Here is a 27249-nt window from a genome sequence, read left to right as displayed (position 1 = left end):
ATTTTCCATCTTTTTGACATGCCTTTCTTTTTTGAGCCCTACCAAAGAAGAGAAGTCCCTTTCTTCCACCAGCCCTTCACTCACATCAAAATACAGTAATATTTTACAATCACCTGGTTAGCAACACTGACATATGAGACAGCCAACATTTTCAGGAGTACTGAAAAGGGGCTATGCTTTTCTGAGTTTTATGGCTCTGTTACTGACTGGAAACAAAGACACTTCAGTAGCAAGCAAGCAGGCTCCTGAATTTATCCAAGCTAATTTTCATTTGAGACCAATGAAAAGTTCACTTCCTACTTCTATTTCCTGACTGTGCTGAACATTTAAAGCTAAATGTACTACGGATTGTAAAATCACGTCCTGTAATTACAAAGTCCATCATCCCCCACGGTCTCTTTCTGGGATGTTTACTACTGTGTTTGTAATCTACAGCTACATTTTGATTGCAGGACAAACAACTTCTAAGAAAAGTTAAGACGCTGACAAAGTCCCAAATGTTTGGAAAGTACGACCAGGAATCACGCAGTCATCTGAGTACTTCTGAAAACACTGTTACACTGGCTAGGATTATCCCCAAGTTATTTAGCTCAGAGGTCAAAACTGAAGCCTCTAGACACTCCCCTGCTTTGTGTCTCCCTACAGGTGCCTAGGGAGCTCACCCTCATGGTCTCAGACTTCAAATTCTGCCAGCATAAGTAGCTGTACCATCACTTGAACCAAAAGACCAAAGCATAACTATCTTTGCATCATGAATACTTAACTAAATCCATCCTCCATCTCCATCACACAGCCATACAGAAGCTGGCTCAAGTATTGTGAAAACACAGAAACAAACATCTAGAAGTAGCAACTGCTCAAGCAGCATGTTCAGCAACAGTGCAACACAGCCAAAGAAAGCACCTGAGAAGTTTCTACCTCATGCCTTCAAGACCGCTAATAACAAAAATAGTCAGATGACTCCTGCTAAATGAAAAAGGAACTAATCATTCTTTATAAACCCAAAGTGAACACAAACTATTTTAAGACAGTTACATGGCAAAGAAAAAGAAGTTACAGACCACAAAAAGATACTTTTCTCTCATTTAAACTGAACCAAGAATTGGTCATTATTGGCTTATTGTTACAGCACCCAGAACACTGCATAAAGGGCTACAGTGACACATGAATGCCAAGTAAGATATTATTTACTCAGATAACTTACTTTCTTACAAGTCATTAACAGAATCAAGACAATTTATTCAGAAGGAGAAAAGGCCAAGTAAGATTTTGACAAATTCATCCACAAGCTCATAAAGGTCTGGACATAATTATACAAGACAACACTATCCCAGCACGTAGGTCATCTCACTCAATGAAATCACAAGCATAATATTGGCTTCTAATTGTAAAATTAATTTCCCACATTCAATCACATTCAGTTCTAGGATTCCTTTTCTTCCACTTTCTGCAGGCCTCTATTTTTTATTTTCTGTACTTACAGCATCACTATACAGAGATATTACATGTCTAAAGCAATTGGATAATGACCTAGAAATGGGCTATACAATTATTAGTTTACATAGTTTAAGTCTCTGTCACACACAGAGACCATGTAATATTGGTATATATATTCCAGCATGGCTATTTCCTTCTGACAAAGTAGGTGCTCAAGCAACAAGTGAAGCAAAGTAGCTATACCTCAACACATTTGTATACAGCAAATCATATATCACAAGTTGCTGTCAGAGGATGTTGCAGAGACCATAGCATGTAATACTAAAACAAAAATAAATCTGTTTGCTCTCATTTAGTATTAAATATGTTCCATCTGAACTACTCTGAAATCCCTAAATCTCTCAGTACTGGGAAAAAGGCTACTACTCCATGCCTTGTAGCCTCTCCTCAGAGCATCTGCTACCAGTCACTGTCAGAAACATGATCTAGATATACCAACTTGCCAATCACACAGCAACCACAGGTGGCTATAAACAGGCTGTTTGGGGAATGGAGGGTCTTTATGGTGCTCACACAGCACTCCAGCATGAAACACCTGCTTTGCAGTTGGGGTGTCTACACATCACTGTGCCACAGTACAAGTTTTCCACAATGTTGTGTTCTATCTAGTTCCTACTAAGGTGCTACATACACTGAGACATGTATCTGCAGATCAATTTAGAACTTAAACTCCAAAATTCACAAAAATTCAACATGCCACCCCCAGTCACCACACCACCAATACCCTTCCCCTCTGCCCTACCATTCAGGATATTCTTCCATCTCCCATGACAGCTCAGCTCTCTCTTCCTGTCTCCTAGGTAATCCTCTCACCATCTCCCATTTTCATTTGATCTCCTGGCACCATTCAGGCTATTCACATTTCTGTAGGATGCCTTCACCCAAAAGATGAAAAAAAAAAACCCCAGCATTTGTTCCAGGCTCCCAGGTATCAGAGTTTTTATCAGTCCATTTCTTTCTTCACAGAAGAGGTGAGAACATGCCATTCTATAACAAAAGTTTCTTGTGTTAGTTTGTACTAGATAGCATTCTTAATAATAATGGCAAATATTCTCAGATCCAATTAGAAAGGACAGCACAGGTCTGAAGAACTCCACATCCTTTAAAGAGCAATGACCCAGAAATTCTTACATACACAGGAAAATCAGCCCACTTGAGGCTGTAAGACTAAGACTGTATTTGAATATAACCCATTTGCATAACTCAGCCTGCAGCCATTACCTTCTGGATAATTTTCCAGAAGGATTTACTTTTGACCTGTTGCTCCAGCTGCATTAGTTCACACAGACTTAATATTCCAACTGGTCTGATCTCAAAGTCATACCACCACTGAAGAACAATCTGGCACAGAACACCAACACAGTATGCTCAGAATTAAGCATGTAATTTTTTTTTTTTTTTAACTTGCATTCAAGGACAGCTCAGCTTTCACATTATAAAAAAACCTCTTGATTTGCATTTTCACAGTGCAGCATGAAGAAGACCACCGCAGCATCTTTAGAAGTCCTAGCCTGCTTATCCAGCTGTACTCCTTAAAACTACAGCAGTTTTACTGTCCAGTGCAAAAAACCTGTAAGCAGTTTTCTTATTTGTTCCTGGATATATATGTTATCCAAATGAAGAAAAAGAAAATTCAGTTAAAACTCCTGCAAACAGATCTCCAGAGATTTAAGTATCCATTAGATAATTGCCTTTCTCTATAGCAGAAGAATTCTCTTATTTGCCCTGAAGAAGCAGGTACAGAAACAGTACCACACAGAGCATAACCAAACAAATGTAACTTGTCATAAGAGCAAAAGCACACTACACATTAACTTTTTCTCTAGATTTTTTACAAAGATTCTAAGATTTTTAATCATTAACAGGCAGCACTTTTGCTATTGGGGGAATAGTATCCAGTAGCCAACACACACACTTCTGAAACTATCTTGGGAATAATACTTAGAAAGTTAGAACTGCTAGGGGCAGGGGGGAACAAGCACAAAAAAGGGGGATAGAAGCTGATGACACTGAAGAGATATGCACTCTTATTTGCAGCACCATGCACTATAAAGACACACATATATTCCTGCAGCCAGTAAGAATTACCAAAACAGCTAGTAGGAAAATGAGCTCTAAAATCCAAATCAGCATGATCACAGGTTATGGCTTCTTTTCTCAACCTGCTAAGTGTATCAGGAACTTTCCAAATTCTTTAATTCTCCTTATGAAGTGCCAAGTTGTCACAGCAATATTAAGTGATAACAAAGTGATAATAAACCAGGGAAGTGTAGCAGCCACATACTAGTATTATCAAAAAACCCTCACACAAGACACACAGCAAGCAGTAAATTTTCTGTTTAAGTGGGGGGATTGACCACCCCACATCCCTTGTCTCTAGCCAAGAGTCCCCTTGAACATTGTTTGTGATTTCACAGACTGTTTGAGCGGTTTTTCTTCAATAGAAAGAGTACAAATCAATGTAAAAGATAACCTTTCTTCCTTGTTACTGAGACATGAATAAAACTAAGAATTATTCACTCTGAAGCTTAATAACACAGCTGAATACACTTCAGAATGAGGATATGGGAGATCCAGCTGGGATTAGTAACTACCCCTCAGTTCCCTTCCATTGCTTTCCCAATTTCAAGGATGCTAACTAAGACACGAGAAAATCTGAGACAGAAGAAATTTTAAGTACTTCTCTAAGTTTCTTATGTATGTGTTAAAAATTTATTTAAAACAACCTTCAAGAAACAGGTAAGAGTATTTAATGTTTATTTGTTTCTTCTTCACCTTCTCAATTAAAATGTTTTTATTAGGCTTTAACGCAGTTGTCCAATATTTTCAAATAACTTGGCCTTTACAGAGCAACAGTTATGATGCCACTTTCAAGTCATTTTAAACAGCAAACATGAACATAATATCAGCCTAATTACTGATTTCTTAGCAACAAAAGTATTAAATCTCTCATGTTTTTCCATAATCCATGAAAGCAAAAAGACTTTGTGGTTGGGTTGGGGGAGAAAGGGGAGAAAAGCACCCAAACAAGTTCAAGACAGAGAAAGAAAGCCTTATATAGCTCATCTATAGGTTCTGGATGAGTAGTGATTCCAGCTTGAGTGTTTCTGCTAATCAAGTAATAATGCAAACCATTGAGCTCAGAAGAATAAAAACTCTTTGTCAAAGTCCAAGCACTTCTCAGTGCCCACAATTCCATCTTGAAACTCACTGGCAGCTGATGCCAGAAATTAGACGACTGGCATAAAGTAAAGCCACAGACTACATTGGAAATGCTGTCTTATACTAGTAAAACACAAACTATTACTGCATCCCTTCCCTAGTCACAAACTGTGAAGCACCTATGTCAGTGCCTCCCCTAGGAGTTTGTACTTTTATGTCTAACATTAACTTAGGTAAAAAAAATTCATTTCACTCCAAAATCATGTGGATACTTACAAAGAATCCAAATGAACATCTAATTCTGCAGACTCTAGCTTTATTCCTCTTAAGTCAGTGTCCTCCTGGAAGCAATGAAACCTTCTCAGGTCTTTTTAAGCATGAAATGTGATAATCCAGAATAGTTTGAATAGTACAGATAGAGAGATACAAGATGAGCCTGTCTCACTCAAAGTTTCTAAAAAGACCTCAAAAGGAAAAAAATTAAGGGAAAAGTAGCCTAGTATGTATATAATAAAATCTACATTCTTTAATCAGAGTCAAAAAACTCCTGAGATTCCTCTCTGAAGCTGCAATTGCTCTCCCATAAAGCCAACAGGAACCACACCTTTCTGTCTCAAGGTAATGTTTCCACACCTAGGTCAGCCCTAGGAGCAGCAGCAGATGGCTACTAACTGGAGCTCTTGCCTTTAACTGAAGAAGACCACAATAGAGTAAGTAGTGATAATGATCAAACCCCTGCCCAGTCATTACCACACAAGCCATTCTTTAAAAGGTCAAGGTGAAGCAGAGACAGTAAAATTATTTACTTTAAAAATATTCAACACTTTGTACTTCTGGATCTAGAGACATGGTGTAGGAGCAATAGTCAGCCACTGTCATTCCTCTACATAGGACAGAGCTCAAGGAAAACTGCTGGAGCAGTAACAGCTTCTGACAGACTACCAGCTTTTCTGTACTATCCCATTTAAACTATTTCCAAGTCTGAATCAAGTTTTTTGCCTTTTAGTGACTCTGATTACATATAGTCAAACCAAGATGAAGAATTTGAGGGTCTTTTAATCACGTAACTCAGCAGTAATTTCTCTTCACGTAACTCACGCTTTTTGAATATGCTGTGGTCTACAGCTCACTTCGAAAAGAAAGAAAGAAAAGGAGAAAAAAAAATGAACAGATCTCCTGACTGTGTTCCTGATTCAGCACATGAAGAACAATGCCAGAATTTTCTCTTTAGGAGCATCGAGCCAAAGTTAATGAAGTTGCATTTTGAATTTTCAAGAAAAATACACAGTTTGAGTAAGAGAATGGCAATCAGCAATCAATTACAGAATGCTGACATGTGAATTGCCATTCCCAATCACTAAATATTACAAATATCTTGAATATATTAACCCACCCATAGTCTGGAACTGGGATTTCTTGCCTCCATTGATAATTGTAGAAGCTCCAATGTGTTAGTACACATGGCCTGAAAAGTTGGCAGAAGTTTCTCCCTCCATACATTTGCATTCATTTTTTTATTCAATACCTTTTCAATACAAGTTCTACTTGCTACAAATAAGGAGTGAAAATTTATAAAATCAAACATAATTAATGCAGTGATCTGTTTTCAAACAAACTTCAAAGAATAAATCTCTTCATAAACTTTTTATGCAAAAGAGCTATAAATTCTAGTCTATATTTATTTTAAAAGCCATTTTACTTAGGAGTTTGACTGGGTTTGTCTCCACAAGTTTATAACTTATATCCAGGTTTACTTTCACGAAGTCTTGTCAGTGACCCCTGTTGATAAGGCAACTGGGGAGGAACCCAGTTTTTGCCTGCTGAGCCTGTACTTCACACAGAAAGATAAAGTATAAAAATTCTCCTGTTTAACTTAAATCAAGAAAAGCTCTCCCACCATAACTTCATTAGGAGTCCTGAAGATAGCTACCAGGAGTTCGTCAGGCAACAGATACACACTCCATGAAATCTCACAGGTCTTAGTAGAAGTACAGGAAATTATGTTTCTGATCAACAAAACCTACAAGAAGCTAATTTAATGTTACAAACTGCTGAATCAGCCAGGTAAGCACACTCACACTACACACACAGAATTGCCAACTGCACTGCTCTTATTTTCACACTCCAGGTACTACCTGACATTCCCAGGATTCTATTGTATTGCAGTGCTTTCATTTACAAGACTTTAAAAGACATCATAAGCAAATCTACAGCAAAAAGCATTTCTTGTCCCACAACGCCATATATTATTAAGGAGAAACATTTACCCATAGCACGGAGATAGTGTCCATAAGATGCTTTTCCAGTCACTAGCAACAGATAAAAATTTGAGGAAGACATTAGTTACATTGAGATTGGTTTGATCTAAGTGCTAACAGGGAGGACAGATGTTTCTGTAGTATTATTTGAACATCATTAGACAAAAAAACAGTTATAACCCAACTCCAAAACTTTAGCATTGACAAAAGAGACTAACTTACTTACTGCTAATATCACTTGGAAAAAGCTGCTTGTGACCAAACTATTCTTTGTTGGCTTGCTTGTTATTATAAAATAAATCTTGTTTCTTGGCACAGTAGTATCTCAAATAAACAGATCCAAGCACCTCCCAATATACTGCAACTTCATACATAATCTGTACAGACAGCCACAATTGAAATCTTAAATATTTGAAGAAAAAAGAAACAACACATCCACAGTCAGTAAATTACATGGCCTCATATTGCCTAATTAGAAGGACTCTTCTCTAATGCTTTTCATGCTGGTAGTGTCAATTCTCATTAGCAAATGGCTTTCAATAGCCAAGAGGGCAGTTTTAACCTAAAGATCAACAGAAGTAAATTCTGGAAAAGAGCAGCATCAAAATACACAGAGCACAGACTTCTGAAGAACTTCAGGTACTGCTATATGTAAAATGTGCAGGGACAAAATAAAAATATAGAGGCTACACAAGCCCAGTTTGAGCAGTGTCCATGGGGGTGCATATTTATCACCTGGTAGCAAACCTTATCATGTCAAGATTCCCTCTAGGTGGAGAAAGATCATCTTCAATCATTTTCTGCTTGAATATTCTTAGCTGGAGTTTGAAAATCCATGCATTTTTACTTTGCTTTGGATAAAGTTTCTGGGAAGAAAGTTAGTTAATCAGGTATTTGTTCAGATTAAGAGTTTGAGCCCACTTCTGCCAATAATTTAGAGCTGAAGTTGACAATAATGCCATATTTTTGATAAGGTAAATCAAAGTCAAGTCACATGAGCCTGTGTCCCAGTGTTCTTCCAGCTAGCTGCCAAAGTAAGCTTGTTCTCATTATTCTGCCTTCATAGGTATAAAACAGAGGAAACAGGCTGCCATGGATCAAAATAGTCCATCTAAATCTTATGGATGCAAGGCATGGGGAAGACTCCACAGTGGACCAAAAAGCCAGAGTTCTTCTGTAATGAGGAGGATGGTAAGAGCACAGAGAACATCCTGCAACCAGCCCCAGGGAGCATAAACAAATCATCACATGTAGCCTGGGCACATTCAGAGAAAGCCCAAATCTCCTCAGCAAGGGCAAGCACCCCACAGAGATCAGTACCACAACCAAGTTTCTCTTCACTTTTTCTGATGATGACCAAACTCACAACACCAACAAACAGGAATGAGAGACAAGTCCCTGATAGGCATTCATACAACCAACACACAAGCATCTACTTATATTTACAAATCTGGCCCTATCAAAGGAGCCAGAGAAAAGCCTAAATCACTTCCTGGGAAAGAAGAAACTCCAAACCAATCACAGCCCATAGGCATTGTTCTAAGAATTAATTCAGTGTGCTCCAAAATTTTTGATTTACAAGATAATCCTGCTGACCAGTACCAAAGAATTCCAACAAAGGAGGTCAATATACAAGAATTTTGTTTTAAGAGGCTACTGTTAGCCTCCCCAGATAATTGGCCTCTTGAATCAACATGAGGTCTTTTCCTTGCCCCCCCCCCCCCCCACAAGGCACCTCTACTGTGAAACAGCAACATAAAACCTTCAAAGTCTGGCAGATTACCCCAAACTGAAAGCTTCTTTGCACAGTTTGTTTTACAGAAGGATCACTCATTCCTAAACAGGGCCCATTATACTCAATCATTGTTCCAGACACGATACCTTATGTGTACAGAACCCGTCTTGCAGAAGAGGAATTCAGAGGGCTGGTGCTAACAGAGCTGAGATGACTGTAGTAACACCACCTCACAAGAAAACAGCCAGATTTTCCCTGAAATAGGAGACTATGCAAGATTTCAAGAACCAAGGACAAGTTGTAAGAACATAGTATTATCTGTGAATTAGGTTGCTACTGAAACAATCAATGTTTGAAACTACACAAGAAAACTCATACCACTGTTAAGTGTCACATACCTTAGATTCAGGATTAGCTTTCAGAATATATTGGCAAGTTTGCTCCATTCCTGGAAAATCTACAACTCATTCCTTAATTGAATTAGTGATCAATGAAAATAGACTTAGGAGGCTGAATGTTTAGCTCTCAGTAAAACCTGAAAGCATTTGTAAAATATTTCTTACCTTTCTACAAAACAAGCTGAATGAGTTTGCTTTGCAGCCTCCCACAGCAGCTGAGATCCTTGCCTTTGTGAAAGGTAGTTTTCCCCACTAACACTTCACACCATCCAACCTAGTATGGTTAAAAGATCATGGAAACACAAAAAAAAACAAGAGGGGGGGGGGCTAACTTAGTATGCCATCATGACTTCCTGAAAAGCTGTAGCTTTCTCTGAAAATCCTTGACTTGATTATCATGGCCCTTTTTCCCACTAAGTAGAAAGTTGTCTTGCATCAGTAACAGTGCAAGCATTTTTTGTTTGGGGTCAGAGATGGGAGTGTCAGGAAAAGTTTTTTGGACTGTACATCTATATTAGCTACACACTCTCAGGGACAACTGAAAAGCTCTGCTTATTGTGGTCGGCTACACTGCCAGACTCTGCATGGCCAGCACCATGATAATCACCAAAAGTTCTCAGGACTGAACAGTCCCAAAAGCTTCACAGTCCTCTCTAGATAAAAGGGCAGGAACAGAGATTCTAGAAGTCTCAAGGTAGTAGGTCTAGAACATTAAATACAGAAAGAACACCTTTGTTTATTGATCAGTACTGCAATCCACCAACTGTTCTTTCAGCAGAACAATCCTTTCTCTTTAAAGACAGGGGTCATGAAAGAGGCCTCTGCAGGCTCAGGAAGGCTTTCCTAGCATTTTCTATAGAGAAGGTGAACCCATACAAAAACATATCAAAGCAGACCACAAAGAAATAAGGTTACAAGCTGCAGGGATTTCTTTAAAAAACAAAATGTACATGGTGTTTTATTTAAAAAGTCATTAGTACCAAAGAGCAATTTCAAAAAGCAATGGATTCCAAACAAGCCTAACTCTAAAAGCAGCCATATAATCCATCACACACATGAATTTAGGATCCATAACTCCCGAACTGTGGCAAATCAGGACCAAGAGGTGCCGGCACCCTTACTTCTCCTTATTCTTCCAGCAAGCTGGGCCAAGGACTACAGCTACTCAGGACAGACTTGTTCAGTGTGTCCCGACTGGTGTACAAGACCCCTGAGAACAGAATCCAGTGAGAAGCAAAACAACATTCTTTTCTCTTGCTATGACCACATGTTTGAGATGTGCTGCTATTGACTCTTGTGCTTTGGTTTTCAGAAGTCAACAATTTCTGACTACTCTTCTGACAATATCATTCTCTTTTCATTACAAGATTCCACTTCGTAAGATTTATGATGTTTGAGTCTTGAATGTAACTACAGCATTACTCACACACATTCTAAAACCTGATTCTCTAAAAAAGCAACTCACACTCAGTTTGGAGGAAAATAATTTGCACATCTCATTTTGAAAGGGAAAATGGCTAACCTACATGGCTGTTATAAACAGCCATAAACCCCTGCTAATCAAGGTATTTGAAAAATTAATATGAAAATAAGCCTAAATCAGTTCAGCAGTTGCATTCTACAAGAAAAATGACCCATTCACTCTGTTTTACTGTTCAGAATTTCTAGGATCTTGGCATCAGGAAGACAAGTATTAGTGAATTAGAATGAAATACAAACGTGCTTTTTACATTTATGCTTACTATGGATACTTAGTACAGGACAGACAGCACTGGCTGTATCTGACATGCAATATACTTCAGGAAAACAGTTAAGCACAGAGCCTAATTTGATGAGAAAAAGTCTTTCAAAATTAGTCTTAAAGACACAGATATTCCATCTGAAATGTGTGTGCAGAAATAAGAAAAAACAATGGGTCATATTGCACTGCTACTTTTGTGTGGGCTAGTGTGTGTGTGATTCCAGACCTATAATAGAAACTTTGTGTGGTTTAGTCTTCATCTGCAAGGTGCTGAACAGTAATTGTTTTAAAGAGCAACCTGAAAACCCATATTACTGTTCCTACATCACAGTGGAGTGGTTGCTACTATCCCTAACAGCAATGTCCACTTTCAAAATGAAAGCATTAGATTTACTTAGCATTAGATTTACTCCCTGAGTTATACAAAGATATTTCTCAACATTTTTTCTGAGGATTTAAGAGAGACAGCAGGGGAATATCATATTATTCAGGGCTATGGCACCCAGGGCATCTGCTTCCTGACAAGGAACAGTTTACACATTCCAGGTTCTTTTAATACCCACCTGCATGATGGGCCAGACCCATACAGTAATCACATACAGTATCTTCTGCTCCTCTGATTTAATAAAATTACAGATTTTTATCCACTTTTTAAGATAGGACACTTGTCTTTGCAAGAGGTTAATGTTTGATCCTTGCCTACTCTAACAATAAAGGCTCATGATCAGTACTGTGCACACAGATAGGTAAATCAGATGCTGTCAAGAGTTTACACTGATGACATAACACACCTGGAAAAATGCGGGTAGCTGAGACTGCCTATAAAGCATCACTGTGCCTCTAGACAGTCAACAATGAAGAGTCAGGGTGAATAAAAGCACCTTTGGTTTTGCAGTGCTTTCCAGCCGTTTTGTTTCCATTCTGTTTATTAATATCTAGTTATGTAGGTTTCAACTACATCACTGTTCCCAAATTCACACTAGAATGTCAGTCAGTTAGATTCCCACCTCTTATACAAACAGCAAGCCTTTGGAAAGGGATGAAATATTCTTGCTACTGCTGGAACATGAACAACTCAATTCCCTGACCTTGTGGAAGGAAATGCTCCTTGGGTGGAGTAGCTAGTGCAGAGAAGAAACCCAGTTATGGAGTAATAGAAAAGTAACATCCTCTCCCAGGCAGAGGAAAGCAGGCTGACATCAATCAGTGGCAAGGACATGCTTCCCACTGCCCCATTCCTTAGGGTAACAGATCACAACAGCTGCCAGGTTAGCTGCCTTCTATATAAGGCAAGAGCTCCAAACCAACCACACACAGAATTTACATCATTTCTTCTCCACAAGGAGTCACAAGGTAAAGAACTACATTCCCAGTAACCACCTTTCAATGAAAAGTCCACAGTTTAGTTTTTCAACTTTCATACGAAAACAGTTTCTATGAAAGACTAAAATTTTTTCTGAACACTTTTAAAAGAGCATTAATAGTCACACACATTGTTTTAAGTCCTTGAAAAACATAGCTATGTACAAGACTAAGAATGTTAGAGCACACAGAATATTCCCTCTAGATTAAATGCACAGACAGCATATAAAATAGCACGTCACTATGCAGAATTGAGGTTTTTAACATGAAGTCACAAGCCACTTTGCTACACCCTGAACACAGAGGTACCAAAGGCAAAGCATGTGCCCACAGCAGTTTTCCTTCAGCAGGACAGAGATCAAGGACAGCCACAAGAGAAGATGAGCATGAAAACATGGAGAAAACTTGTCTCCTCCTAGCACGGCACACTTCTGCAGAGTCCTGAAACTGCCTAAGATGAAGTCACCCTTGCGCCTTGCATACACTCCTACATTCATCCTACTCTAAAAAAGCCATAGAGTTTGTACATTGAGACTGCTTTTATTAAACCAATGCATATAATGAACTGTAATGAAATGTTTATTGGTCTAACACAAGGTATTATCTCTGCACCCAACAAGATGCTACTTCTGCAGCCCTCATTTTGGACAGGGGAATGGGATGACAAAGTCTTGACACTTTAAAAATTCAGTAATTACTGACTGATATATTAAAGGTCCTATTTATAACTTATATTCAACACTTGATACAAAGCTACTTCCCAAATTTTTATCACCCTTAAAGATAAATTTATCTCAGAGGGTGCATAAGAATTAATAGTAATTTACCTTGATATTCTCAGTAAACAACAAAAGGAGAAACATTGTTATTTGGAAAGTACATAGATCCAAATCAACTACATTATGGCAGAGAAAACCAATAGCTACACTTTGGGGGTGGGAGCGGTAAGAGAGCTCTTTAGGATACTCTTGGAACATATACATTTTAAGTCATCCACTACAGCAAAGTCTTTTCAGACAAGGTAAAAGGAAAAAAACAGAGCCCTCAGCATACAACTGAGCAGTAAAATAAGCACCTTGCATCAGTTTAAAAGGGATCAAAAAAACCCTGAAGTATCTATTAAGCAGTCATTCTACAGTGTCTGTAATAGGCACCATTATCACTGCTGAACATCTCAAATACATCTGCTTCCTATTTAAATGTGTTTACAAATCTCACATTTGTTCTTTTCTCCCAGATCAACACAAATCCGGGGTATAGGTGGCAAAATTCATTACATGTATGTATGTAAATAATGCCAAGTATTTTAGGCAGAACTGCAGTGGCATATTGTTAAATTCCTTATCACTATGTGCTTTGCACAGAAAAAAAATTAACTTAGAACAGCTTAAACTGAAAAGTTTACTGTTCTCCACAAAACATAGGATCTGCTTCTCAACTTTCATCAACCTTTAAAAGCCATTTTGTCTTTCAGAATTGTTTTCTTATACTAATTATCTACGAAATGACTATGATGTAGAATTGAACAAATATAAGTGGCCTTCCCCCATCTTTCAAAACAGCTTTTACTTGTCACAAATGTTACACTTGCATTTTTAGACAAAGACAATATTATTTAAATTTTATTTTCAATATATCTAGCAGCAGTTAAAATACAGATGTAATTCACTGAAATTATATAGGAGGGAAACAACCCACAACAGGAAACACCTTTTTATGTTCAACAGTTCCAAGAAAAAAAAAAGGGACTAAAAAAATCATATACTTAGATGAAGAGCTTGTCCTTCATCAGCTCTGCTCTCAGAATAGAACACCAAAATTTTGTTTGCATAGCACTACATCTCCAGTAGCCACTCCATGTTCTAGAATTCTGACCTTCCAGCTGGCACCTAGATCCAACTCAACTTTGGTCCCAGTGAGGACAGGGTTAGTTTTTACAGTAGTTAGGAAGGGGGCACTGCTATGACACAGTGGTTATTCCAGGCCATTTTCCAGGGATGTGGTACTAGACACACAAAAAGCTCATTCAAACACAGCATTCTATAAAGGTTTACAAACACATTAGTTGTACTTTGCAAGTGCCATTAAACCCTCACAAGTCTTAAGAGTCAAGAGGGATAATTACTGTCCAGTGTTTTGCTTTTAAAGGAAACACAAGCCCTAATAGGCTGAAAAAAATACCTGTCCTTCAGATTTAATCTAAGAGCAATACTAAAATAATAATGAGTTAGTTTTAAAACACTTTTCTAATTACTCAAACAAAATTGCCAAGCCTGAGAAAGAATACCTGTAAAATCTAGAATAACTAGTGTAAAGGACATTATCTATTGGTACAATGCAAAGATGAAGCTAATTGCTAGGACCAGATTTTCCTTCATTCTCCCAAGAGACTCTGCAGAAGATATGAAACACCATCACAAATTTCAACACCTAATTTTAACTTTCATTAGGGGCTCTATTCATAGTCCTGATCATCACACTGAAGCTACCTAAAAGTCTTAGACTAAATTCTGCCCTAAGATAAATCATAGTGCATTTGCAGTTACAAATTGGAGAAATTACTCTGGATTATCAAAATTGTGCTTTTTAACCAATAGAAGTAAAGTATGTTTCCCCAGCTTTCTACATAGACACAAAACATTTAACCAAATACAGCCTTGTTGCTATTCCTGGGGCTTTGGACAGAAGTACTTAACCTGAAGGACAAACAACAAAAACCTTACAAGGGAGACTGGAATTAAAATACCCACAACCACTCCACACACATACAATCCAGCCCAACTTTAATACTAAATCACTTTTATTCCAACACACTCTCAGCCTGACTACAGCTGTGGAAGGGAAATGCCTGCAACTGCAGTACCATGGACAGTGTATGGAAAAGTTGCTAGAATCATAAAATAAGCTGAGTTGGAAGGGAACCATCAGGATCACTGAGTCCAACTCCTGGCCCAGCACAGGACACCTGCGCCAGTATCTTGAGTCACAAGCGGAGAAAAGCAAACCTGACTTCTGCGAGTCACACCATGTGCCTGAGAGCATTGTGCAAATGTTTCTTGAATGTGCCATTGGCAACTGTGCACTCCACAGATTCTATCTATCCCTCTCATTAAAAAAAATGCCACCCTCACCCCTCAACCCCACTCATCCTCCTCACACCTCTTCTGCCCTGCCTATTCGCCCTAAAGAGCCTGCAACTATCCAACAGGGCACACTAACCACAAGACTCATCCCACGAAGTTTCACTTATGCCAACATCAAATTTCTAGGACTGGGCCAAAGCTTGGAGCTAGTCTTGCTTGTTCCTCATGCCGCCTGTATTGGCATTTCATCACTGAGGTTTTAAGCAACCACCTTGAACTTTAGGAAGATGAACATCCTGTGTCAGTGCAAGAGATTCAGAGATTCTGCATTACATCCATAAGTTTCAGTATTTACATCAAGGAGTATCTTTAAGTTTAAATAAACCTTCCTGCCTTCTAGGCATGAGGCATCCACATGAGCAACCTGTGCCAATGCCTCACAGTAATTATTTCTTTCTAATATCTAAGCCAAGCCTACTCTCAGTTTGATTGTCACTACATGATGCTTTCTGGGCTGTGAGCGCCATTGCTGGCTCATGTCCCAGCATGAGGGTCAGCCCCTGATCCAGCAGCAGCCCCCAGTCCTTCTCAGAGGGGCTGCTCTCCATCTGCTCATCCCCCAGACAGTGCTGATACCTGGGGTTGGCCCAGCCCAGGTGCAGGCACCTTGCACTTGGTCTTGTTAAGCCTCATGTGAGTTTATAGGCTTATCACTGATTTTTAGTTCAAGCTCTGACGTGGACAATTTCATACTCATGAAGTTGAGGATGGTTACAGTTTTTGCTACACATTCACAGAATAATTCCAGTTGGAAAAGATCTCTAGGGTTCTCCATTCAAGCTCCTTCTCAAATCAAAATAAGCAAAACAAGTCTATATTACACTGTGCTTTAACAAGCTGGGCATCAAAACATTCAAAGCCAAACACTACAGAACCTTTCACCTGTCACAATAATTGTCCCACTCCATAGAGAAACACGTTGATCCTAAATGAAGTTATTTTCATGCACGCCTGCTGTCTCTTGCCTGCCTTCCACACACTGCTCTAGCAAGTTCAGCTCAGTATTTTCAATAGCATGCCCATAGGTACTCCAACCATTAGTTCCTCCTGCTTCCCAAAGTCTTTTCTGCAGCCTGAGGATGCATTTCCCTAACAGCAGGCAGAATTTTAGCAAACTGTTACTTCTTATACACATCTGCTAGATTTAAAGTCTTCCAAGACAAAGTTTTGACTCAAAGCAGCTGTTATCTTTATCCCTGCACTTCCCCAGATAGAACTGCAGGAACTAAGACCTCATATCAAAATCTGCTCTAGCACAGGCTAAAATGAGTTATACATACTGCCTTTCTGGGCTCACTATAGCCCTTCTCAACAATGTACACCAACTCTAAAACAGAACATCCCCTAGTCAGCCTGCGGCTCTGTTTCTAAATTAGAATTAGAAGTTATGGATGAACTTCTAGAAAAACATCATACAGTTAAATGAAGAGTTGTAGTTTTACAAGCTAATGTCTATACACACACAGGAAGAAAAAAAGATGCCCTGAACTGAGGGGGAAAGAAAAGACCAACCAACTACCAAGCCTCAAAGATCAGAAATATATCAGGGAGAATTACATTATTAGGGCTGCTGTCTAAACCATTGTCAGTTTAGACAAAAACATGCACCAAAGGACACCACAAGTACTCCAGCCCTTGCAGCAAATTCCTGGTAAGGTAGAGTACCCTACCAACAATTACACTCAGAAGTTCCTGTATCAGTCTTCCCAATCCTCCAAAGTTACTTATCAGACTAACAATAAGATATTTCATAACAGTAACAGCTCTTCAGAAAAAGTCCCCATACTCTTTGACAGAGAAAATATCAGGAATTATTAACCACTGGAAAATTCCCATCATGACTAGTCAGTCAAGAAATCCCTGAGACAGGAGAAGGAGTGAAGAAGAAATGTATCCAAAGGTTTATTTCATACCTCCTACCAGTAAGTGAGATGTGCTCCAGCACTTCTCAAAAGAAAAGGCTGGGGGGCTACAGTGGAAGAAGCAGTGATGCTTCAAGCAAATGTGTCAGAAAAAGGTCTGTACTCATCATCCAGCCTATTAAAAAAATCTATACAAATAAAATAAATCATTGCACAGGCCTAAAATCATTCTTCAGAATCCTTGAGAAACTACCAAGAAATACAGGGAACAAGGAGGATTTGGTCAGCCTCTTCAACCTCATGCTAAAACTTGTGAGACAGCAGCCACCACCCCCAGATTCACTCTCAGCCATTCCCACTCAGCAGCTTTAGTCACAAATGGAAAAAAGCAAATCTGACTTGTGCAAAATGTGGCAGCGTTCACCCCTCACTACAGTCAGGAGAGGCAAGGCAGTTTAAGCCCCAGGTGAATGAACACTGGACAGCTGGGAGGCACAACATTATTGGCTGAACAACTAACTGGATCCCCAGCATAATAAAGAGAGGAAACTGTTTCAGCGGGTGCAGAGAAGGGCCACAGATGAGCAGAGCGCTGCAGTATCCCTCCTATGAGGCTGAGGTTGTTCAGCCTGCAGAAGAGAAGGCTCCAGGGAGATCTGGACAGGAGCCTCCCAGTACCCCATGGGGGGCCTACAAGAAGTATGGAGAGGGACTTTTATCAGGAAGTGAAGTGATATGACTAGGGGTAAAAGCTTTAAACTGGAAGAGGGTAGATTTAAATTAGATGTTAGGAAAAAACTCATCACTATGAGGGTGGTGAGGCACTGGAGCAGGCTGTCTAGAGATGCTGTGGATGACCCATCCCTGGAAGGGTTCAAGGCCAGGCTGGATAGAGCTTTAAGCAACCTGGAAAAGTGCAAGGTGTCCATGCCCATAGCAGGGGTGTTGGAGTGAAGTGATCTTTAAGGTCCTTTCCAAACCAAACCATTCTGTGATTCTATGAACTTGTCTGTACTTTCTGCTTTAAACCTAAGTCAACACAGAAATGCATTACAACTTAATTGCATTTAGGTGGTGCTCAAGGCAGAAAACCAAAACACTACAAATTAAGGCTGTGATCCTACAAACATTTAAGTAGTAAACTTTACCCAATGGAATAGATCTATTGATGATGATGGGGTTAGAGAACATGTTTGGAACATAAAAACATCGCCTACATTTACAATATTAGCTTCAAAAATGTAAGTTTTATTATAACAACTCCCTACCCTGAGCACTGCTGTTACACAATATAACAGTCTTAATATGTAAATACACAAGGCATAGTGGAACTGTAAAGATACAACAGAAGCTTAATACATACAAACCCACTTACACTTTAAAGAGACTACAGTTACACCAAGGTACCCACACTTTTTCAGGAGTGAAAAAGTAAATAAAGCATTAGCCCCTGTAGCTATTAATTGCAAAGCCTAAAGGAAAAAATAAATGAGTGAATCATTTCAGCTTTTTCTTGATGTGTACCTGGGAGGTAAAGTCAATTCCAAATACAGCACATGTCCTGTGCTCAAACTTGTGGCACTATCTAAAAGTAGGTGGCAATGAGGCCTGTGGCTTGTTTCTTGTTTCATGTTGAAAATGACAAAGGATGAGGCTTCTCTAAAATCTGAAATTCTCTACACATAATTCAAGGCATTAAGGTTTCTCTTTTAGTAATTTATAAAACAGTTGTGTAACACAAAAGGTAGATCTAATTAAAAGGCCAGAGCAAATAAATGCAATGAGCTATCAGTTCTATTAGCTGAAGAAAGAGATCAGCTTGGAGTTCAGTATGGAAAGTAAGAATACTATGCTTAAGACATCATCTGTTTCAGACAAGAGCAGGATGCTGTATCAATAACATGTACTGACATCAGAGTCAGCAGAAAATGGTAAAAACATCTACCATGTCAGTCACACTCAATTCCAGTTTGGAGCTGGTTTGGTTTCTACACAAAATACTTGGAATTTTACTTTACTTTCCATTCGGTAATTTAAAAAATGAGATTTATTTCAAACCATTAATTTAACAAGAAGCACAGAAAAACTCTGGAGAGTCAAAGAACCATCTTATCACACGTGCTCCACATACCTGTCAGAAATCCAGAAAGGCAGTTGCTCTGTACAATATTCACCCACATCATAAATACCTATTCCCACATATCTGCCACCCAAATTACAATTGCCTACTTCTGCTTTTCAGGGAAATACAGATTTGTTACTAAAAAACAAAGCTGAGAAAGATCAAGACGTGCATTGAGGGAAGCACCTTTATCCCAGTGAGGAACAGAACACAGAGAACTGCTTGAACATAATCTATATGCTGTGGTAAACAAATTTTAGAGACAGACACATATAAAGCAATTTCTTAGAAAAAAAAAAAGGGGGGAAACAATGAGAAATAACAACATCATCTTTCACAAATTTAAGGAGAATATGTAGTATTAGATTTATATGAATTCCTTCTACTGCTACCTCCACTACCTGGAGCTGCATTAACTCAGGCAGGTGAACTTAAGGAGTCATTTGGTACATATGAAGTGCTGAATGAAATCCCACATAATTTGTCAGACTGTGACAAATATATGCTATAAAAAGCACAGAAGTTCAAGTTGACTGCAAATACACTTGCCCAACATGTCCTTTAAATGCTGTGATTATTTTAATATTAAGAGACAGGTCTGAGGTTTTACCAACCAGGAGCAGCTGAATGCAATTCCTTTGGAGAAGCCTAAGTCCATATGAGACACAAACTAATCAAAACCCATAAGAAAATCAAACAACTGCCTTAAGAGAACAAAGAACTGGCTGATAGATTTAAGTTCCTTTAAAACCAGAAGAAACAAAATACAAAATGAAGACATTAAGGATGCCTCAGAAACATTTATGCTGTTGTCAGCTTTGAGAATATGCTCTTCGATATCTGATTTTCTATTTAGTAACTAAGAAAATTAAAACAAAAACCCAAATAAAACACAGTGTGACACTGAGTCTATCTCCTTCCTTATACTTTCACATACTATGGTATTTTCTAAGTCCATCACGAGCGTCAGGAAAAAACAGTACAATCAAAAGATGCTGCACTGCCCCTCTGTGAAGTTACCTGCACCAGGCTTTCAGAGGTGGCACACACTGAATACAGCAGAAACAGCAGCTGCTACTAAGTAGTTCATTTGTTAAGAGCAGATGAGTATAGCACTGCAAACGCCAAAAGGAACCTGACCCTCCCTCTCACCTCATTACACCAAATCACACAAGTTTGAAAACAAACTTTGCTGCACCTTTGGTCAGTAGTTTAATACATACGTGCAAAGAATTAAAAAAAAAAAGCCTCACGGTCACTGGTATAATTACAAGAGAGAGAATAAACATTTTACTCCAAAACTGCCTGTTTTATGACTCTTCACTTTACTTATACTCTATACAACTGTGCTCAAAGAATAAAAGCCATGTGCCACTGCAGGCTTCCTTAAAAAGATGGCTGTATAGTGTTCTCTTTTTAGACACTGAAGTCAAAAGCAAATAGCTGGTTTCCCAGGAAAAGATACTGCAGAACCAATTCTAAGCAGTTTCTGCCCAAGGTATGGTGTTTTCTTCTGACTGTCAGAGTCACATGGTCACACAACACAGCTGGCTCTCACCAAGTTTCACTGTGCTATGTATGTATACCATAGTAACCAGAGGAATAGTTCTCATACAAGTTATGCCCTGCCCCACCCCCAGAGAATCACAAGCCTCAAGTTAAATCAGAATGAGAACATGAGCATAAAAATTTACTAAATTAATGTCTCTAAAAAGGCTCAGTGAAAGGAGGGAGCCATTACACTGGTGAAAACATGAGAATGGACATACCTTGAAGCATGCTCACAATTATAACTACTACTCAAGACTCAAATGCAACTGTAATCCAGTCAGATAACACTACACATGTGCAGAAGACAGCCTGATATAAGAGCTGCTATTTCCTTAAACTTCCCAGCTGTTCTTCCATATTTTCAACATACTCTAACGGTTATGTAAAGGAAAACCAGCAATCATCTTCTGGTTTCAGACTTACCACCTATGTCCTAGAACCAGTTTGCCACTAACTGTGAAACCACATTAATATGTTAAATATATGCTTTACTAAATGAAAGGATTTGCAAAGGAGCTTTCAAAGATGGGAGGAAGCTCTAACTTCTCTAACGTGGTTTCTCAGTTATAAATTACTTGACCCTTAACCTAGGATGAAGTTTCATAAAAGGGAAGATTACCTTCTTAGGAAAAGGGATTGAGGCATGCTAAATGATCAACAGAAACACATGCAAGAAGGCTCCTTCAGAGGAGCAGCAGTTACATGATAAATGGCAGTAAGATTAAGTCACTAGACAAATTGGATTAATGCTACTGGGCCTCTCTCAATTCAGACCAGTGTGTTTAACAGAACTTCAGGAGTTTAGGAGCCTCCACAGTTCACACTGATTGAAGGAAATGCATTCAAATTAACTATTGGGCATGCTGACCTATAAACACTAATTTTGACCTAGCAAGTTTTGGCCTTTCATTTTATGCTAGTTTAAGAGCTCTCAGGGGACAGACATTTTATGAATGAGACTAATTCTAGTTCCATTCAATAAAAAAAAAAGTCACATGTCATGAAGCAGGAGCTATTCAAAGACAGGGAATAGTTTCTATTTTTGAATGTCCAACAGCCCAAGGTAATATCTACAGATCACAGAGAAGCTCTAGGTCTCTGACAGGCACAGCTATAGCTACACATACCTATCTTCATTCATTATATCTGGAGAGAAGACAGAGAAAGACAAAAAAGTAGCTGAATACTTTCTCCCCACATATAGTGATTATTGCTACAGACTTCTTCCCTATCCTGTTTCTCTATAATTCTAGGCTGTAGTAGAAAACAAACTCTGAACAACAGCCACCACATGCTTACCTATCTGGGACATAACCTTCATCAAAACTTCTATCATAAACTCTTCAGGTAGGCAGCTCCAAAGCACATACAAATATAATTACTTCTTCCCAGTCCTCCACTCAAACTCTGTTTGTTTTTTTTAGGATGGCAACTTACTATAACATGTAATAAGAGACAGGTTTAGAAATAACAAAACTACTCCACCTGCAAGTACAGTATTTCACACTTGAGGTGTATTAGCTCATGTATCTTGCAATTTAAAATTAATATACACTATTCAAGCAGGATCCACATTAAATCCATACTGGTGAAAGAAACTCTAAACCAAAATATAACATGAAGCCTGCTTTCAAATAAATCTCACCTGTTGAATTCAGTGCTCCTGAAAAAAAAAAAATAACCTGAAAAACTGCTAGCAAGTCTACCTATGCAGTGTATTTTATTCTACAAGGGTTAAGTTTGCTACCCTTTTAGTTACTGCTTTTGCATATCAAATCTTATCTGGAAGAAAACATTTAAGAACATCCACACCAGGAAAAAATAAATGCCCCTTCTGTTAAGCAAGGAAAAGATTAGGCCTCAGCAGCGTGAAACATAAGCACTCAACCACAAAAAAGGCCTAAAAATGGCCCAAAGTAAAACCTGGGATGAAGCATTGCTTGAAAATCACAGTACACATGCCTATCACATTTTTGGCCATCCCTACAAAGCTCATGTGATTCTGTTTTGAATTTGAAGAACTCATCAGAAGTGAAGACAGAAGTGTGCTGCCATTTTTGCAGTTTCTTTCACTTCATTTGTTTTGAAAAAAGAAAACAAAAATAAATCAAACCCCAACAACACAAAAACACTACCCCAAATTTCTAGTGCTAATAACTGATTCTTGCAATCAAATACAAAATACTGCAATATCACCTGCCAGCAACAAAAGACTGCTAAGCTGAGAAAGGAAAATAGTCAAAGCCCAGAAGGGGCTCAGACAGTACAAGAGCCTGCACTACAACAAGTGACCCTCCATCTCTCAACCAAGATATGCACAAGTACAATTACTTTACATCCCATTTTGTAGTCAATTGAAACCCACTTCATATTAGGCACCTACTGCTCTCAAGACAACAGTGAGATAGAAGAAACAGATGCTGGGATCACAGTATGTTAGAAAGCTACAGATGAAGTTTTCCATTCTTCCCTTGCAAGAGAACAGAACTGGATCAAAATCAGACGGCACTGATCAGAGAAAATGCCTTAGAAAAGATCCAAGCTCCCTTTCCACCAAGTTCAGTAGCATGTTTGCTTGATCTCTACATCCACCTTTATTTTTAACTCAGTGACTAAAGGATTAAAAAATCTCCCTTATGCTGATCCCAACCTATTTTTCCCCAATTTGAAAACCAGCAACAGATAAAATACCTCAATAAAAATACACTAACAACTGATTAACCATTATGAAATCAACACTAACATATTCTGCTCCAGAATAAAAACATAGCTTTCAGGATACACAGAAAAGGATGAGAAGTGTCATTCCCATGGCCTGTGTTTGTCTTGATAGCTCTGGATGCAGGCTTCCTCAAGTTGTTAAAGCACATGATTTATGTGCTTTATGAATATGAGATTTATGAATACCTTATTTTGCACATCCATGGTTAGAAAACACTTGCCAGCTCCATTTAAATGATGATGGATTCCTACTGGAAATACCTTGAAGTTGTCAAGTTCCCAGAACAGCCAAGTGGAAGGAAAGAAAATAAAACATATCACCACAAAACTTCTTGATTTTAGTACTATGTGGAAAACACTAGTTTAAACACTAATTCTTCCCTTTGAGCTGATGCAGCCAGTCTAATAACACCTAACCAGAAGCCAAAACCATGTATCCTGAATACTCACTAAATCTGTATAATCTTGAATACAATTTTGAAATAAGGAGATGATGAAGATTCCTTTTTCAAACTCATACAAGAAATATGCCATCTGACAAAGCCAAGCACGTCAAAGTTTCCGGTGTAAAACCCAGTTTCCAGTCTGGTAAAAACATGCACCTAACTGGTCCAAACAGTCTAATGCATGCTTTTACTCGAATATATTATATTCATATTTCCTGCTAGACACTTGCACTGCCCTCCCAATTTACTTACAGGAAGAACCAGAAGGCCTGAGCAGCAGGTCAAGCCATGCCAAACCATTTGCTGCTATACTTAATTTTCCAAGTCTGGAAAGTATTTACAGTTGTTAAAATGTTAACAAATATTAACCAACCTTCTGAAAACAATAAAGTCATAGACTATTCTCCAAGAAACAGAAGAAGGTGGCCCAGAGGGATGGGGACTCTATTTATTCATAAAGTTCCATCTCCTCACATTGTTACCATCCAATAAAAAGGGGACTAAACAGGTAGAAAGATACACACTGAAAAAAAAAAAACAAAAAGAACATCTTTAAAGACAAAAAACATTCAGGGCATTGAAGCAAGGTAAGTTGTGCAGTCTTTCACATATGCACTTACTCAAGTTATCTCAGCAATACAGCATAACTGCAAGTGGGACAAGAGGTGTTTTGTACAACCCAAGGCACTATTCACCGTGTGAAAGTTTAAGAACCCTTGACCCTAGCAATCTTGCTGAGCAAGTAATTTCCTTCCAGCATGTGTTAAGGCCTATAGATCAGCCTCATCTTACCAGAGCAACCAAAGCCCAAGATGCAATCTGTTATCAGCCACTTAACAGTTACCTGTGCTTACAGAGTGGTCTATTTGAAATAATCTTCATTTATTTCAAAGAGGCAGGTGAGATTTTGAGCAATACTTGCCAAACTTAAGCCTTCAGGGCCCATACTGAAGATCTTGGTCAGAGCTATTTCAAAAACCTTTAGCATACAAAGAATATCCTAACTTCTATGAACAACGGCCATGAAGGAAAACATGTACTTTTACATAAAGATTATTTTTATTACATACAAAGCCATGTACTTGCGTATGCCCTCTCACCAGCCTTTTTGACCCAAGTTTTTTATTTAGTTGGCACTCTAAGGATGGTCTTAAACTTTCTCAAGTACCAAGAAACTAGTAGAGCACTATTCCTGACAGACACTCACCACCTTTTCTTTGTAAAGGGAAACCAACACCCTAATTTTAACAGCTAACGAAGAGGCACCTAAAGAAACATGCAGGTTAAAAGAATACATAATTTTATCACTGTATTTCCCCTTTCCAAAACAATCTTTTCCCCTAAAATGAACTTAGTATACAATTCAACCAAGTTCAACTGCCAAACAGTTCTTAACACGTGTTCATCTTGTTTATGAAATGGAAACTCTATCGCAGAATTCCAAAAGCCTAAGGTGCAGCACAGCTGAATCCTAGACCACAAGTTAGATCACTACATTATTACAGAGGTGCTAAGAAACTAGCAATACATTTGGCTATTTGTAGGCCATCTGAAACTAATTCACCCTCTTGAGTCAAACAGCTGTTTTATTCCCTGCTCTTCATAAGCCTGTATTTTATTTTTTCTCTTTCCTTTTTAAGCAGTGAAAGGGGCTAGAAAAAGTTTCATTCTTCTACATATTCATCTTTCAGTATGTGTGCTCTTCTGTTAGTGCCAGACACCATGTTTACATGAATATGAAGTCAAAGTACAGGGATGTTCGAGTCAAGACATTTCAAAACTAAAACAAAACACAGGCAGTTAAACACAGCAAGCTAGAAACCTGTACAGGCTCAGTAAACATGTGACTGGCCAACATTAACTCCTAAAACTTTTGGACAGGAGTAAGCCAACATCTGCAGGTCTAGAATTTCCACAGCTTTAACCAGCTGTGGATTTTGCTCACATTAACATATGCTCTGGAGAGAATTGCTTCTCTTCTGAACAGCATACTTAGTATTACCACACTGACAGAAGCATACAAGCCATGGACAATTAAATCCTCTCTGGTATAGTAACAAAGCATTTTAAGATAATTATCTAGTGTATTTTCCCTCCCCTTTACTGTACATACAAAGGCACCGGCTGCTCACTTTTAAACTGGCAGGTAGAGCTGTAGGACCATCGCTAGAAGCAGGATGAGCACTCATACACAGCCTTGTCATCTGCTTCTGCTAATACATAAAATGGAAAGAGCTTCTAGGATTTTGCAAGCAGGAGACAGAAAGCTACATACCGGTTATTTTACTGACAGACAAATCTCAGGAGGTTGCACGGACTGTCCAAAATAACACCAAAATTAAGAGGCTGCCATTCACCATCTGTTTGCCTCTCCCTCAGGAAAAAAGTGCCTATCACAAGAAGAAATGGAGCCTGGCTCCAGGGAAGAGGAAGAAGGGGAGAGAGGAAATTTCCACGCAAATTCTAAGTGAATCACGCTGCGATGCCCGCGCCGGCCTGCCCCGGCAAATGCGAGCGGTTCCGGGCCACCGTCCCTCCGCCAGCCCGGCCGGTGGCCCGGCCCGGCCCAAGGGCTTCCCCGCGCCGGAGGGGGGCCGAGGAGGAAATCACTACAGCCTCCTCGGGGCAGCGGCACGGACAGAGCCCCTTCCCCGGTGCCCCCGGGGAGGAGGAGCCGCCCGCTCGCCCCCGCGCCCTCCCCTTACGGCCCGGTGCCCTCGGCGCCCGGCAGCGGCCCGGCGCGTCCTGCCGTCGCCGGGGCTGCACCGGCGGGTGGGCTGCGGCCTGCGCCGTCCCAGCGAAGCCTCGGCGCTCTCGTAGTCAGAGCGGCCCGGCTCCCCCCCGCCTCCTCCTCGTCTCTCCTTCCCTCCTCCTTCCCTCCCCGGCCCGGCCTTCAGCTCGCACTCACCCGCCTTCCTCCTGCCTGCCCGGCCCGCGGTGCGTGTGCGCGGCTCTCCCTCTCAGGCTGCCCAGCGCGGCGGGGGCGGCCGGGCGGGTGGGTGAGTGAGCGTGCGGGAAAGGAGGCGAGGGGAAAAGGAGGAGAAGGGTGGGGAGGGAAGGAGAGAGGCGGCGAGGAAGGAGAGAAGCGAAGAGGAGAAACCCGCAGCGGCGCTCCTGGGGCGAGACGTGTGGCGGCAGCCAGTCGGGCGCTCGGGCGGCTGCTCCGACGACCTTTACGCGAGGGACGGGCGATCTCCGAGCTCGGGGCGCTCCGCTGCCAGCCCGGCCACCATCTTACATTGGGGAGACTT

General features: G+C 39.7%; 1 protein-coding gene across 4 annotated transcripts in view; it reads right to left on the bottom strand.

The window, feature by feature from the left end:
* Positions 1-27249, bottom strand: part of CNOT4 (CCR4-NOT transcription complex subunit 4) — a 75872-nt gene extending 48623 nt beyond the window's left edge. For all 4 annotated transcript variants that reach the window (XM_054278350.1, XM_054278366.1, XM_054278359.1 and 1 more), the window contains exon 1: positions 26907-27249. The gene's annotated coding sequence lies outside the window, so the exon portion shown is untranslated. The remainder of the gene's footprint in view (positions 1-26906) is intronic.

The sequence above is a fragment of the Melozone crissalis genome, unplaced genomic scaffold, assembly GCF_028551555.1.
Source record: "Melozone crissalis strain CALT ecotype California unplaced genomic scaffold, PUWL_Pcris_2 ptg000004l_1, whole genome shotgun sequence".
In the NCBI taxonomy this organism is placed as follows: Eukaryota; Metazoa; Chordata; class Aves; order Passeriformes; family Passerellidae; genus Melozone; species Melozone crissalis.
Note: the sequence above shows the minus strand (reverse complement) of the source record. Positions and strands in the feature narration are given on the sequence as shown.